At 36.7% G+C, this 15140-nt stretch overlaps 1 protein-coding gene across 13 annotated transcripts in view; it reads right to left on the reverse strand.

Moving 5' to 3' along the window:
* CCDC91 (coiled-coil domain containing 91) overlaps window positions 1-14616 on the reverse strand; it is a 176751-nt gene extending 162135 nt beyond the window's left edge. For 9 of the 13 annotated variants that reach the window (XR_010885611.1, XR_010885614.1, XR_010885615.1 and 6 more), the window contains exon 1: window positions 14566-14591. The gene's annotated coding sequence lies outside the window, so the exon portion shown is untranslated. Of the gene's footprint in view, window positions 1-14565 lie in introns of all 13 variants that reach the window. The other 4 variants (XM_067304621.1, XM_067304561.1, XM_067304538.1 and 1 more) reach the window with 3 other exon arrangements.
* Window positions 14617-15140: the final 524 nt, after the last annotated feature.

Consider the following 15140-nt stretch of genomic DNA (forward strand, 5'->3'; position numbering starts at 1 on the left):
TAATATAAGTGAAGAGCTCAAGTTCTTACATATTAAGATGGAATATACCCTTTAGAGAATCATAAAATAAGTGGGAAGAGAGAATTGGACTGCTTGGCTCAGAAACAGTCTTCTTACAACAAACAGGATAAAACTAGATTTCTGGCATGATGCATTGTCTAGGAAAATTTGGGGTTGAGTGAATCACTGATTCTAAAGGCCAACGTTACTTCCACCGGAAAAAAGAATCTTTCACATAAGAACATGAGCTTAAATATCCACTAGAACACCTTGATATGCACTTAAAAATGCAGTCTTTTCTCTTGGGGGGGGGGGAGGGGTGGTAAAAGTCAAACTATAAAGGATGCTTAGCAAACCAGACAGTTAAACATTATGAAAGGGGTATTCTTTCCTGTTAAACTGTCTATACCAAGTTACAAAATCTGCAGAATGTCAGACTTTAGAGAAGATTATTATTTCATTTTTATATTAGAAAAGATGACAGATGGCTATGGATACAATAAAGAAAATCATTAGCACGCAGTAACTCTATTATGCAAAACAGGCATCCTTTATTTTTGGTGTATTTCTCTTAACAGCCAGGAATACTCATTTTTCCAATTAACGAAACTCCTCTCGGCTTCCCCTGAGCCTTAGAAGTGCTGTACTTCTCATAAGACATGGAACTAATTTGAGAAGTTTTTAGGAAAAGAAAGAGATATCAACCTATTTCTCTGCCAGAAGAGATGATCAAATTATCAGAAGACTAAAAAATTATGGCTAAGATTCTCAAGTCTTAGTGATTTTACATGACTCAGTCTTGAAACTAAACACCTTCCAAAAAACAAACTCCCCCTCCCCCCCAATAACCTACTGGAAATTCAGATTCTATGAAAGATTAAATTGGAGTAACCTAAACACTGAAATAAAAGATAACATCTTTTTTAAAAAAACTTTTATTTCTGTGCTTTGCAAGCTCTGGATATACTATTAGTAACAGGAAAGAACAGGCATTATTCCCTCCACATGGAAAGAAAACATCATCATTGTGCCCCCCCCCCCCCGCTTTACTGATACTAGAGAAGATGACTTTTTAACTTTTTATTTGTACACTAGTAAACAGATGAATTTGATTTTACCTACTCTCCTAAAAAGAAGTTTGATCCATGTAGAATCAACAGAACTGAATTTAAGTTCATTTTCATACGATCCTTATGAGGCAAACTGAAAAGGTTTCACATTGTCCAAGTGTGTCAAAACAAAAATGCTAATCTGCTTTCTAACAAAAAACATCACTGCCAGAATACCTATGCACATTATCCTTCCTTTTTTCTTCTTGTTTGGTATACTCCTAAGCACATTGCACAATACTTTTATCACATGACCTTTGACCAAATGGATAGCATCATAATTGCATAGTCTCTTTCGCAACGAAGAAAAATATATTTAGCTGTCATGGAAAAGGTTGATTACCATTGATTTATTCATAAAAAAAATATATTAATAGGATTACACCCTTTGTCATAAGAGAAGGAAGTTGAGGAGCAAACATCACAGATCAGGCCAGAAAATAAATGGGGTTAGGGCTCAATACCCAAGTCCTTTTCGTTGCTATTGAAGCACAATGATTTACAGTAATTTATTTCTCTACATGTATACATTATACCTACTATGCATCTCTAGAATACTTTTCTGCACTAGTCCCAAAGCCTTTGACAAAGATAAGTAAGTGCTATTGATCCCATTTTAGAAAGATGGGAACAATTACTAAGAGGACCCATATCCAAAGTTAGCAGCATATTTAAGTAATTTAAGTACCAAGTATGTGAAAAGGGCATTGACATTTATTTGATATTTTATATTATTTTATCAATACATTATTAATAAAAATAAAATAATTCAAAAGCGAGCTGCAAGCCAGATTCTCTCTCCCTCACCCCAAGCAAATCATCCATCCTACAGTCCATTCAATCTGGTCACCTTCCCTAGATAGCCTATAGACCTAGGCAGGGGGCATACTAGGTTAACTGCTCTAGAAACACAAACCCTACTTTCTTTCCCAAGACTCCACAAGTCCTCCTCAGTTCTACTAGTACAGTAGTATTTATCACACAGTTAAAATGTCATCAGTGATGAAATAGATCATCATCAATGGATGATGGCATTTTCGCAATGTGTGATTAGAGAAGTAAGGATTTCCATCCTTGTATTACACTAGCAAACATACACACAAAAACAGATAATTTGAAAAATATACACTGCCTCAAAGATAAAGTGCAGAATAAATGGGATGCACAGGACATAAACCATATGTAATATATGCAGACAAGACTCCATTCCGCACAGAGTAGCCTAATTCAAAATGCTCCAGAACTTGCCAGTCTAATGGAGAGCAGGTGTTCTCTTTCTCCCATATAATGTATTTCAGGTTACAATTTTTATGTTCTCCAAGACCTTCGTTAAATTGTAATTCCTTTGGAAACAAATGCATGCCGAATGTGTATTCATCCTAAAATATAAAGCTGCCATATATGTAAAGTTATATATTATACATACACAAGAGTAAAAAAATTATAAGCTACAGTGGATATTTTTATGAGTTATGTAAGTTCACAAATATCTTACATAAGTATCATATATCTAGTGAACATGTATATAATTGTGAATATGTGTGCATATATACTTATGTGTGTATATAAAAGCAAAGCTTATAGCTTTAATAGCTTTTGAAACAGTTACTGTTTAAAGAGAACCACTGAAATTTATCCAAAAATTACCAGGTAAAAGTGATACCTTTTGGCAATGCTGAGGAAACAGACAGAATATTCAGGCTCCAACTACATGTAGAGTGATATATTTTAACTACATTAATTACTGGACAATTACATAGTCTTTAGTCAGCAAAATTCCCAATGAAGACAAAGATTTGGCTGAGTAAAGACAGCAAGAAAAAGCCTGAATATTTCACCAATAACCATTAATACCCTGCACTTATACTCAGTAATAACAAAAACCGATACATTCAACAAGAGTTACAGGTAATTACTATAGGCTTCTATAGAGACTTTAACAAAAAGTTTATGTAAATAGACAAATTCAGCTAAACCATTAATTTTCTAAAATATCAGATTGCTCAAAAAATGTTAATAAAAAGATCACAACTGCTTTTCTTCATTCATAATGGGCATTACTATAGGTTATTTCTATAATCAAACCACTATTTTCCCTGGACAAATATTGCTGAGTGCACAACTTATATGCAAAACTAAGATCACTAACATCTCACTAATTAAGAATGAACAAAGAAAAATTATTTTTTTATCCAAGTATTCCATGAAATTCAAGCCCAGTGCATTTAACAAGAGCAGCTCACAATGTAGCCTGGCTGTCTGTCACCAGGATACTGAACAGGGGCTGCAAGCTGCCAGAAGACTAAAACTAAATTCAACTGTGCACACTGTTGGTCTTTTTTCACCCTTCTTCCACCTTTTTAAGTGTGTGGTTCTCTAATTCAAACCTAAAGGAGGAACAAGGACTGGATTAATAAGCAAGAACTGCACAGTAGCCCTTCCTGCAAAAAAGACACTGCCAGTGTTCTATTCTTCAACAGTTTTACAAAACCCAGATGTTTTATAGTCATTCACAGTTTAACCAGGTTAAACACAGAGGTGTGTGCTTCTATAGGATCCAGTGTTGACATACCTTAAACATATTTTCACGTTATTTTTAAATAAAATTTGTCATTTATTATCTAGACTTTTAAGACAGACACTACAATCAAATCACATGGTGTTTTATAAGAAAATTTAATTTGCATGAACAACTAAAGTATAGCTGCTACCTGATGAAGATCTTTCAACTTAAAAATGTGTTTTATTTCTACAACCTTATTAGCTTGTTTATCTATTTTATAAAAATGGCTCAGATGGCTTTTAGAAAGCCAATCACTTCATTTCTGAGTTTGGTAGTAGAATGGCAGTAATAAGATGTGATTTTTTTTAATTACCTGTATTTTGCACTCTCTCAGTACGCAGTATTCTTTACTTTCTATGATATGCATCCACTTTAGTAAAGCATGTCTTTATCATAGTTCGCATGTCAAAATGATGGACAAATGAAATTTCTAAATCCCTCCTAGATATACTCTGTAATACATTAACGTAAACTGGCAGGTTTAAACCTGTAAAAACATTATGAAAACTTCTACCGATAAATTTATGTTCTAACAGTATTACCATGACACCCTTCAAATGCATTAAAAATGTGGTTTAATTCAAAATTCTAAAAGTGGGCACTGGAAGGATTAAACATTTGCATAACATATTTTCTACCTGATATGAGAAAGTATTTTTAAAAATTAATAATTTTATCTGCTCAACTGTGTGTGTACCACTGGGAAGAGATTTATATGGTAGCATGATAAATAGGTCTTAGAATATATAGTGCCTATTATCAGATGGTAAAACAAAAGGGATCTATGTATTATAAAGTCTTAAGGGGACACAGCCCCTTATGTAATAGTTTTGAAAAATAATCCCCCTCCCTTCTTTTTTTTTGAAAAAATATGGTTCTTTCACCAATATTGCTCTTTTGACTAACAAAGGACAAGTCAGGCCTCTTTATAAACATCAAAACCAGTTTATGCATGTATTTACAAGTGTAAGTCCACTTTCAATATCAATAAAGTTAGATACCTAGATACCTGTATCACACACTTTTTAAGCACTCATTAAAGAGAAAGTATTCAAAAAATCCCAAAATGGAAGCTATTTTTTAATCTTCTAATAATAAAATTAATATGATCCTGGAGGGAAAGGAAACTCCATTGCTAGATCGATATCTCATTTTGTCATTCACCAAAAAAATTAATTAAATTTCTGTATGAAACATTTTTAAGTGGACTGCAACTTTTAAATAAAGATTTTTTTATAAATCCAGTAATTCTGGAATTCTATATTGCAGTAATTCTACAATATTACTACACACCAGTGGTACACAAGCCTGCAAGAACTTGACCAGAGAAAAAAAGAAAGTAAAAAGATGTAGATCAAATTGTTTAAAGAAAAAATAGTCCCATGTAACAAAGAAACTTGAGAAAAATTTGAGAACATATTAGCAGAATGTATCATAGATAATGAGAGTACACTGAAAACCAGCTGTTTAGACTAAGTGCTTTCTAAAATAAGAAAATTGTCAGAAATTCCCCAAACAAATTTTCCTCAACCTGTACTAGGTTTTTGTTTTGTTTTGTTTTAGGCCAAGATGCTGATTTATACCTCCAGCAGCTTCTAAAACTAAAGGCAATTCAACTAAGACATGCATATCACATGAAAATCTCTTTAGAAGCTCTGCATTATTATCATTTCAGAAGTCACACCCTATGGAAAGTCCATTTAAAAGTTTAACTGGCAAGTGTATGCTAAAAATATTTTGCTTTCCATCTGAAACCACACTAGATTCCAACCCATAGAGACAGGATTTCTAGTTTATTTCTCTCTATCCATATGCACTAAACTCCAAAACTGTAACAAAGAACAGTGTTGCTGAATTGCTGAGGAAGGAGTAAGCCTAGTGCAAAGTTGTTTAGAGTAGGCCTCTGTTCCTCAAAAATTAAAAAACAACAACAACAAAAAAATCACTGTCCTGTGTTCTAAATATTTAAAGAGAAAACTTCGGTATTTAACATGCAAGTATGCTAAAACAAATTCAAAGTAATGCAATGCAATCTTTACTTCAAACACCAACCCAAAACAACTGAAATCAACTCTAGCAATGCTTTCATCCTACAAATGGAATGATTTCTAGCAAAGTATTTCATGAGAAAAACTCAACAGTAAAGAATTATGAGGCCAAGTTTGAGAAGCACTATACAGATTTTTGAATAGCTTTTACCTACATACACCTTATTCAACAACCATAAGGAGATATGGAATGAATTTATAATATATTTTTATAATATTACAGTGTTATAATACATTTTAAATGTATTATAATATATTGTATTTTATTGTATATATTAATCATATATTAGAATTACATTTTATAACATATGTTGTATTTATTAACACAACTTGAGAATCTAGAGGATGCACAGACAGTATTGTAAGCAACTGAATCTTTTCACAGTACTAGATGACAGATTTCAAAGAAATCAAACTGTATAAACATTTGTGTATATCTTCCTAGATTATTTTGATACATACTTATTGGTATTTCCCCCATTCTACAAAGACTTTAACTGCAATCAAAACAATGAAAGAGGGTTCTTTCTTATTCTTCTCTTTAATTTTTTTTATTGAGTTCAAATTAAAGTTATAGCCAAATAATTTTTGTGATTACTCAAAAAGTAGGCTCTCCCATCAGTAGCGTGGTTCAACAACAGCTTCTTATTTATTAAACAATCAGTTCTGTACAAGAATGACACTGGCAAAAACTAGAACAAATACAATCAAGAACAAGAAGCATAGCACATAAGTAGTCTGCTGACTTTTTTGGCTTTTGAGCATTTGGAAATAAATCATTCCACAGGACACCTAAATAAAAGTAGAAGAGGAGTGGCTTAAGAGTGAACTTGGCATTTGTCCATATCTGCCAAGGGCATCTATACATATTTACACAGACACACCACAGCTATTTTAAGAGTAAATTGGTAGTCTGTACCGCTAAAAATATACATATAGAAAAAGCACTTCACTTTTGATTTAGCAGTTTTATATCTCAATCTAACCGAGTTTGCCACTACCACTGCAAGTTAAGTTAAGAACTCATTGTCACATCCACCAAATAATCTCTAGGTACAAACTGTCCCAGAGAATCTACCAGAAACGAATCATTACAATTTTCATGTTCCTTGTTTGAAGTTCAAACTAGTTTGGTCCCACAGGTATCTACAACAGCACAGTATCACAAAGCTGACTAGTTAGGAAGTGGTTTTGTGTTTTGAATCTTCAAATTTTACCTTCAGGCCGCATCAGCAGCCTAGCCCAATTTAATCTAGCATTGCTATTACCTACTCACTCAAAAAATGTTAATTCACACAGATAAGACTTATTTTAACATTCAAATACACTCACTTCTCTGATCTAGATGGCGCTCTCAACATAAATTTCACTGACTATTATAGCACGTTATGTCTTCAAACACATAACCAGAACTCTTCATCTCTTCTATGGGCAAAAATTTTACATATCACTCAATAACAATATGCCTTTTTAATATGAACTACACCTGTTGTAGCAAGGCATGACTTTCAAGCAACTTTCAATGGACTGTGATCAGACACAAACATCTAAAGAAAATAGCTCAAGAAATACGATACACAGTAACTTATATTAGTTATATGGTTCTTCACAGGTGGTAACCTGTGTAGGTATGTGTGGCACCTACCAATGCCCACACTTTTCAGAGGCCAAAGCATTTGAAATTAAGAAGCAGAACTGTGCATGCCTATATGGTGCTACTCAACACTTACAGAGTCTTGCATATTAGATCAGCAGCCTTTAAAACCCTTCCTCTACTGTGTTGGCCAATCAGCAAAGTAATGCCCACATATTTGGCCCGAATACACAAAACTAAAAATGGAAGAGAAGTTTACTCTTTGGACAAACTTCTCAGAGAGAGAGAGAGCATGGAAGAAAGCTATAGCTGCAGCAGTGATACTACCTGCTGACCACTGTCCTCTGTTCATGATTAACAGCAACCTAACGACACAACAAGGAATATGTTGCCCTACTTCACAGACAAACATTTACTAAAGACTTTGACAGCCCCTTAAGCAAATCATGCGCAAACTGCTGTTCAGAAAGATAGTATGTAAGCAAATGTATTAGATGAACCACTCAGAATATTCGTGATGAATCATCCCTCCCTGCCCCATCCCTCAACTTAGGTTAATGGTTACCTATTTCAGGCATATGCAGTTTTTTTTTATTTTCCCAACAGGTCTACTGTCACTCAATGAATTTAGATTCCTACATTATACTCATCACTGCCAAAATCATATCCAGAATACAGGCTAGTTTTCTAGCATCTGCTTTTCCCATAATTTCACACCCCAATAGAACCCAGAACATAGAAATCTAAACAGTGTACTGGTGGAACAAAGACAAGCTTTATCTTTTATAATTTCACTTGAAAATAATCCCTAGAGACGCTTAAAGGAAGAAGACAAAAAACTGCTTAAAAAAATTATTTTTAAAGCTTATAATACATTGTTACAGAGAGGTCCTTCATGATCTTGCATACGTAGTTGGAGTTGTTTATGAAGTCGCTGTAAGGTATTGTTAGTTTCTGCTTCTCAGATAAAGAGCTTTTTCAAAATGTTAAATTACTTTCAGGGATTGGTTAAGCCACCTGTTTTAATCTGCATTTAAACAAAGTAGGGAATTATATTCACTTTTTGCACCTGTGCTAAGACAGTAGCCACCATTAACTGGAAGCTGTTGCTTCTCAAGCTATCCAGTTCTATCTGCAAAGCATGTCTTGCCAATGCCCACACTAAAGAGTAGAAAGGCATAAAATACACTTTAAAAAGACACCAATTGTCCTTTTAATTTTCTCTGATCACAGAAGACTAATGCAGTGTATTTCTTCCCTCACCTCTTATTTAAAATGTTTGAGAATATAGGATCTTCATCTTGCTGACAAAAAAATAAATGCTTTAAAAAGGCTCATCTTCCTTCTCTCTCTCTTTTTTTTTTTTTATTAGCAGTCTCAGCTGCTTTTATATCCCAAGTCCTACAATAGGTGTGCCTGGAGAGCTTCACAAAAGCATATTAAAATTACAATGTCTTGAGTTCTATATCATATTAGCCTAAGAAAACACATACTCAACTCTGATGTTCTGGCAATAAAGAAGTGACCACTTAATGTATTGCCTGATAAAGAAGAAGATGAAGAAAACTGGACAGGCAGTCCTGAATCCTTAAATCCATCTTACAGCCACTGAACAAGCAGCAGTTGAGCCTTAACACATAAAACTACATTCATTTGCTGTGTTAACTGAACTGGAGTTCTGACTCATGAGACTAACAGGAATGAAAATGACAGATGTGTGTGATCTGGTGAACTCCCTAGCCCATTTACATAAAAAAAATCATACACTAACAAGCTGGACTGAATTCAGGTCAGTGACTTTCAAGTGAAAGATTCTGTACTCCCTTTTCTTTCAAGGCATTCTGATCTGTCCTACTCTTGCCCCTTAAAAGGGTCATCATAAACGTTTTTGGTGAAAAAGCACACAAGTTCTAACATTCGTAGAAAATTACAACTAGTATCTGCACTTGAAACAATCGATTGCAAATTGCAAATTTTTCTGCTTTTTAGACAAAGAAACTTTAGTACTCTGGCATGACTTTTTCATTTTAACATATAGAAAAGTTGAGGACCTAAATAAATACTTTCAAGAATGCAACACTTCATAATTAGAGTACAATTCTTCATTAAATACAAGAATTGAAACACAAGCAATAAGCCTACTTAAACACTGACATTCTCTCTGTGGTAATGTCACTGTGAACTGCTTTTATAGAACCAACAGATCAAGTCCCTTCATAAGCTCTTTGCTGAAACAAAAGCAACAGTTCTAGTAAGAGGTACAGAGTTACAGCCTTTGAAATTAGTAGTTTTCCAACTGGAAGAATTTGCTTTTCAGCTGTTTCATATCTTAACATGTGCTTGCACCCCTTATATCCTTATTTCCAAAGAAAGTTGTTCTTAACATTGTCATTTCTCTGTGGCAGTTTCCAGTTACATTCCACAGACTACAAGCAATCTACTTTCCAATACAGGTTGCTTTTCATTGTACAGTATCTCCTACAGCCTTATAACCCCCAAAAAGATAAATAGAAGAACCACAATTTGCAACCTCACCTGCTACCAGCACAATTACTTTAATTACTTTTTCCTAAAGCAAAAAACCAATATTGTCACATAGTCACCTAAAATCATTTTACACGTGTGCACAAAGAACCACTGACTTTTCCAAAAGGACTGCATTACAAATAAAAGATGCATTATTTCTGGAGTTAAAAGGTGGAAGAATTGGACAAGATCTGACTTACATTTCACCGCACATGACTGGTTACACTACAGTATTAAAAATCTGAACATCATCCTGCCAAAAGTTATTAGATGAGCAAATTCACAAAAATTAGCGAGAAGATCCAAAACCTGGTTCTTTGACCAAGAAACTGCCGAATATGTGAAAACTGTATATATTTAAAACTATTACTAGAACTGCTAGTGTCAACCTCAAAAAACTGAAAAATGAGAAAGAACATTTCTGAAAGTGAAGGTTCTATAATGCAACAGACTGTTCCATAAACTGGCTGAATTTTTATATTTTTTGATACTAATTTATCACAATAATTTGAGAATGGTTGATTTTCTTAAAAATTTAGAACTTTATACAAACACAAATATAACAGAAGATGCATTTTATACCAACAGAAATTAGCCACTGGAACTAAAGTCATTTCTAGATTTGTCTCTAAAATACACACAGAAAGTGAACTGTGATCATTTTAATGAAAAAAATAAAAACTTTCCTTTTTTTTTTTTCTTAAAAGTCTTCAGCACATTGTTTTCTAATAAGGATATAAAAAACCACTAGAAGTTGCACAGGCATGAGAAACGTATGTTTATGTTTTTTGAGGATCCAGAACGACCCCATAAATATTATGCCCATTTCTTTAGTCCTATTTTCAAGGTTTGAAATGTTTACTAGCCAATACCTGTTAAAATATGATCAACATGAAAAATTAGCCTCATATATGCAAACGGATTACAGGCAGACAGAGCCCATCACATCCATCGGCTGAGAAACCAAAAAAGACTGAGTTTTGTAAAAAATGCTGTCCCTAAAGTCTGCCTAGAAATCATCATTTCAACAAACAAGCAAATATAACAAATAAATCAAATTTGTTTTATTTTTATTCAAAATGTCCTCTATGGTGGCTGAAAAATAAATGTATGCATACCCAGTTCTGCTTCTCCAAACATATCCTACAATAGATTTTACATATTTAAGTCTTGGCTTCATAGAAAGAGTGAACAGAACCCCTACACTTCATTCCAGTCACTCCAAAAATAAACCAGTCAATTGAACAATTTAAAGGGAAAAAGCCTGCTGTGTCAGAAAAGTACAGTTCTTCACAGAGGTCAATCCCAAACTCTTTAGGAAGAAAGAATGTGAGTGCAAATCCTCCTCTGCATTAAATTCTACCTTCCACATTAATCTACATTAAGAAAATCACAAAATGACTTAACTTATTTCTGTAAAAACACCACCACTTCTCGGTTCTGAACAGCAGGTACCACTGCTTAAGGGATACATAAGGAATAAAGGAAGGAGATTAAGACTGCAGTAGTTATTATCAGAAAAGCTAAATCCAAGTCTAAAATTCTAAGGATTTGTTTTTACTAACACAAGAGAGGGTTATTATTACATAAATCTCAAAGCTTTAAAAAAATAAGCAAAAAAAAAAAAAAAACAAACCCCAAAAACTTGAATTTCTGATGACTTCTTATGATTATAAATATGTAAGTAACAAAGTAAGTGAAATGTTACACATGGTAAAATACTATGTCTGAAAGCTACTTTGCAACATTTTTAGATAGCCTACACAATGCAAGAAAGGTAGTTTTAGTCTTCACAACATGAAGTTTACTCTGCCTGCAAGCTGAAACTCCCACACTATGAAAGAGGCCCCTCACAAAAGAAGTCTTAGTTGAAAAAAAAGTCTAGATTCATTCAAAAATAGTTTCTATCTCCACTATTAGTCAAATTAGTTTTACATAAGCAGAGAGAACTTACTTATACGGGCATTTGAAAGAGTCAAAAGATGCACTAATTGACAATAGCAGATTGTAAGACACACCAGAGTTCCAGATCGCTGCAGAATGAAACAACCACCTTGTGAATCTGAACGGACTCAAATGAACATGGGAAAGAAGGTTTTGTGAACTTTAAATTAAAAGATTCACAGAAAGCTTGTTTCCATCATACCACAAACTTTTTCCATTTGGTGCTGCAAGACTTCTTGGAAGCTGGTTTTCAGAAAGCCAGAGGGAATCAAGCCAACTGCTCAGATAAGCACCATACTTAGATGTTTTAGCAGTTCTGCAAACATTCAGAGAATGCCAGCTATTGCCCTTAACATTGCTATCCAATTGCTCCTCTGGACCAGAAGTATGTATTATAACATAATTGTATTCTGGCACCTACAAATCTACGTAGCTGTCATCATCCTGATCATCAGCCTGACACCACACGAACAACTAGCATTGTCTAGACAACATATATTCAGCTGGCAGTGGCTGCATCACTTGGAAAGAAAGGAGCTGGTCTAATAGCCCATGGCCTTCAAAGACAAACAGGAAACAATCAAGGAGCATGCAACTAAAATGAAAAAAGTACTTAAGCTGCACTGAGAGTTCTGGTCAGGCACAGACTGACAGATACATCTCAAAATCCTTATGGAGGTGTATATATGAACTTCACAGGCCTGAATGCGTCACCAAGTATACTGCAGTTTTCAGTCATTTCTATCTTCATGTAAGAAGGAATCCTTAAACGTAATTACAACAATGGTCAGAGTAAAGATTTGGATAACAACATGTGCAAAGGTGATAAGGCTCTATTTTAACATCCACTATCTCGATTTGGTTTGTACAAGATCCACCTACCTCCTCAGATATGCTACAAGTAAATACCATCTCACCATTAAGGTAGAAGGAACCAGGATGAGGAGATTCCGATGTCCTAAACTAACAGCAAAAGGCATTATTGGTGAAGCTGTTCACAAAGGTAAGTAAGCAGAGTTCAGGCAGGCAGCACACACTTGTGTTTTATATTCACCTGGCTTTCTTTCACAATAGTCTAAATTGAATTTGCACTAGATTACCAAGAAAGTCTTGAAGAGGCTCTGAAAAAGGCTTTGGGATATCTGTTGTGTCTATTGAGCATCCAGGCATCACCCATCTGAACACTGTTGGGATTTTTTTTCTCCTTTCAAGTCGTACTAGCTATGGAGTTCACTATTGCACTTATTAATAGATATGTTCTGCCCTACAATCAATGCTTGAAAATGATCAGCAGTCCACTTCCTGTATTAGTGACTGAGAAACCAACATTTTCCAAGAAAAAACAACAAGCACCAACTGCTACTTAGGCATTCAGGCCATGGACGTAGAGGCACTCAGAACAAAAACATAAGTTAAGAAATTTATGCAGAAGAGCAAAATCTCAAAAGAAGGTGAGAACAAGTACAGCCTGAAAGAACCGAGAAGTACTAAGAAGAAAAAATATATATAATTAAATCTACAGAAATAGGTGTTCAAGCACTGTGACAAGAACTCACCGAAGTCCCATTAAAATGCTAGAAACAAACAGACACGCACAGACACACATTCACTGCCAAAAAGAATTGCTAAGACAAGAAAGGATAATTGCTTATAAGATAAACCAGATTCTGCTGAGAAGATCCATAGCTGTAGACAGAGCTTATGAAAGGAGATTCCCAGAGCAAAAAGGTTAAGTTCAGATGCTGAGATATGAAGCGGGTAGTCAATCCTCTTTTGCAGATGAGAAACTCAGACTTGAAATACTTAAGGACTAAATTTATAAAAGATATTTTAGATGTCTTAAGATTCAGAAAGAAAAATAACAGTATTTTCAGAAACACTTCAACACCTAACTGTATTGATATGAACAAATATTATGCACACAAGTGCTTCTGAAATCTTACAAGGCAGCTACCCACAACTTCAGATTCCTGAATATGTTTGAAAAGTGGCCATGCACAGTCTGCCCCCCAGAAGCTGAGCAGCAGAGAAGTCATACCCAAGACTTCCAAAACTCTGGGCTGGAGAACTTCTCACAAGGCTCTCCTTCCTACTGACAGGAACATTAGTTTTCCAGTGTAGGGAAGGAAGGCTCCCACTGTTCCTGTAAACTATTAAATCTCCTTTTGTGGTAACCCTTTAATCACAACACTCAGCCGCCACAGGACATGGATATCAATACTGGTGTGGCATGGCTCTGGCACAGGTAGGGCCTGGAGCAGGAGGCAGTACTGGCAGCAGTGGAAGAGTCAGGAAATGTTGTGGCAGGTAAGCACAAAAATGCAGAAGACAGCCCTCACTCAAATAGTGCCCTTTGGAGTCAAGCTCTACCACTGCATTTACCAGGCCAGCTTCACTCCCTGCACCCTAGGAGGGGAGAGGAAGGTGAATCGGCTGGGAACTGCATGCCTCCTAGGCTTATTCGACGCGTACAAGCAGCCTCGTAAGGGCAGGACAGAAAACAGCTTCCCCCTTCCCGCTGGGGCTCACTCCACAGCGGCTCCTGTCAGGCACACCCCGCTAGCCCGCCCTCCCGCGACGCCGGGGGCCGTTAGAACCGTTGGCGTTCCGAACGTCCCGTTACCTGCCAGGCGCCTTGCTCCAGCGCCCCCCGCCCACCCCCGTACTCAGACACGCACCCTCCACGGGGGGGAGGGGGCGCGCGCGCACGCCTGTCACTCAAGGCTGCCACCACCCCTGCGCAAAGCGCCCCGCCGCCCAGCACGCGACCCGGACACGCACGCCAGCCCCAGACAGCAAGGCCTCACCCGGATGTGGATTTCATAAGCCGCCCCCCCCCCCCACACACACACACCCCCGCCTCTCGTGAGTCACGTGAGGTCGGCCCCGTGCTCCCAGCCGTCGCTGATTGGGTGCCGCTGAGAACCAGCGGCTGCGCGGGTGGGGCTGCTGCTGCGTGAGGCCGGCGGAGGCGTGTGCGTGCGCAGCGCTGTGGTAACTGCTGTCGCCGGCAACGCCACACAAGGGTGGGGCCTCAACTGGGTGGGCGGCGGGTTTTTCCTCCTTATCGGGCCAGCCAGGGGGAAACCGAATCCACGGGAGACCCTCGCTGCCGGAGGTAACCGGTGCTGGCCGCAGAGCAGCCCTTGTCCCTGGCTGGAGCATTGGTTGCCTCTTGGCCCTTGGCTCTGCCATCAGAAAGTGCTTGCTCACCCTGCCTGCGTTGTGGGCAAGGGGCTCACTGCCTCGAGTGTTGTCTGCAGTCACTAGTAATATGTTTACTGTCAACTACTACCCTTGCAGGTCATCACAGAGAATGAATCAAGAAACGGGTGGACCGTGGAGATCAAACCACC

Source organism: Apteryx mantelli, chromosome 1 (genome assembly GCF_036417845.1).
Source record: "Apteryx mantelli isolate bAptMan1 chromosome 1, bAptMan1.hap1, whole genome shotgun sequence".
NCBI lineage: Eukaryota > Metazoa > Chordata > Aves > Apterygiformes > Apterygidae > Apteryx > Apteryx mantelli.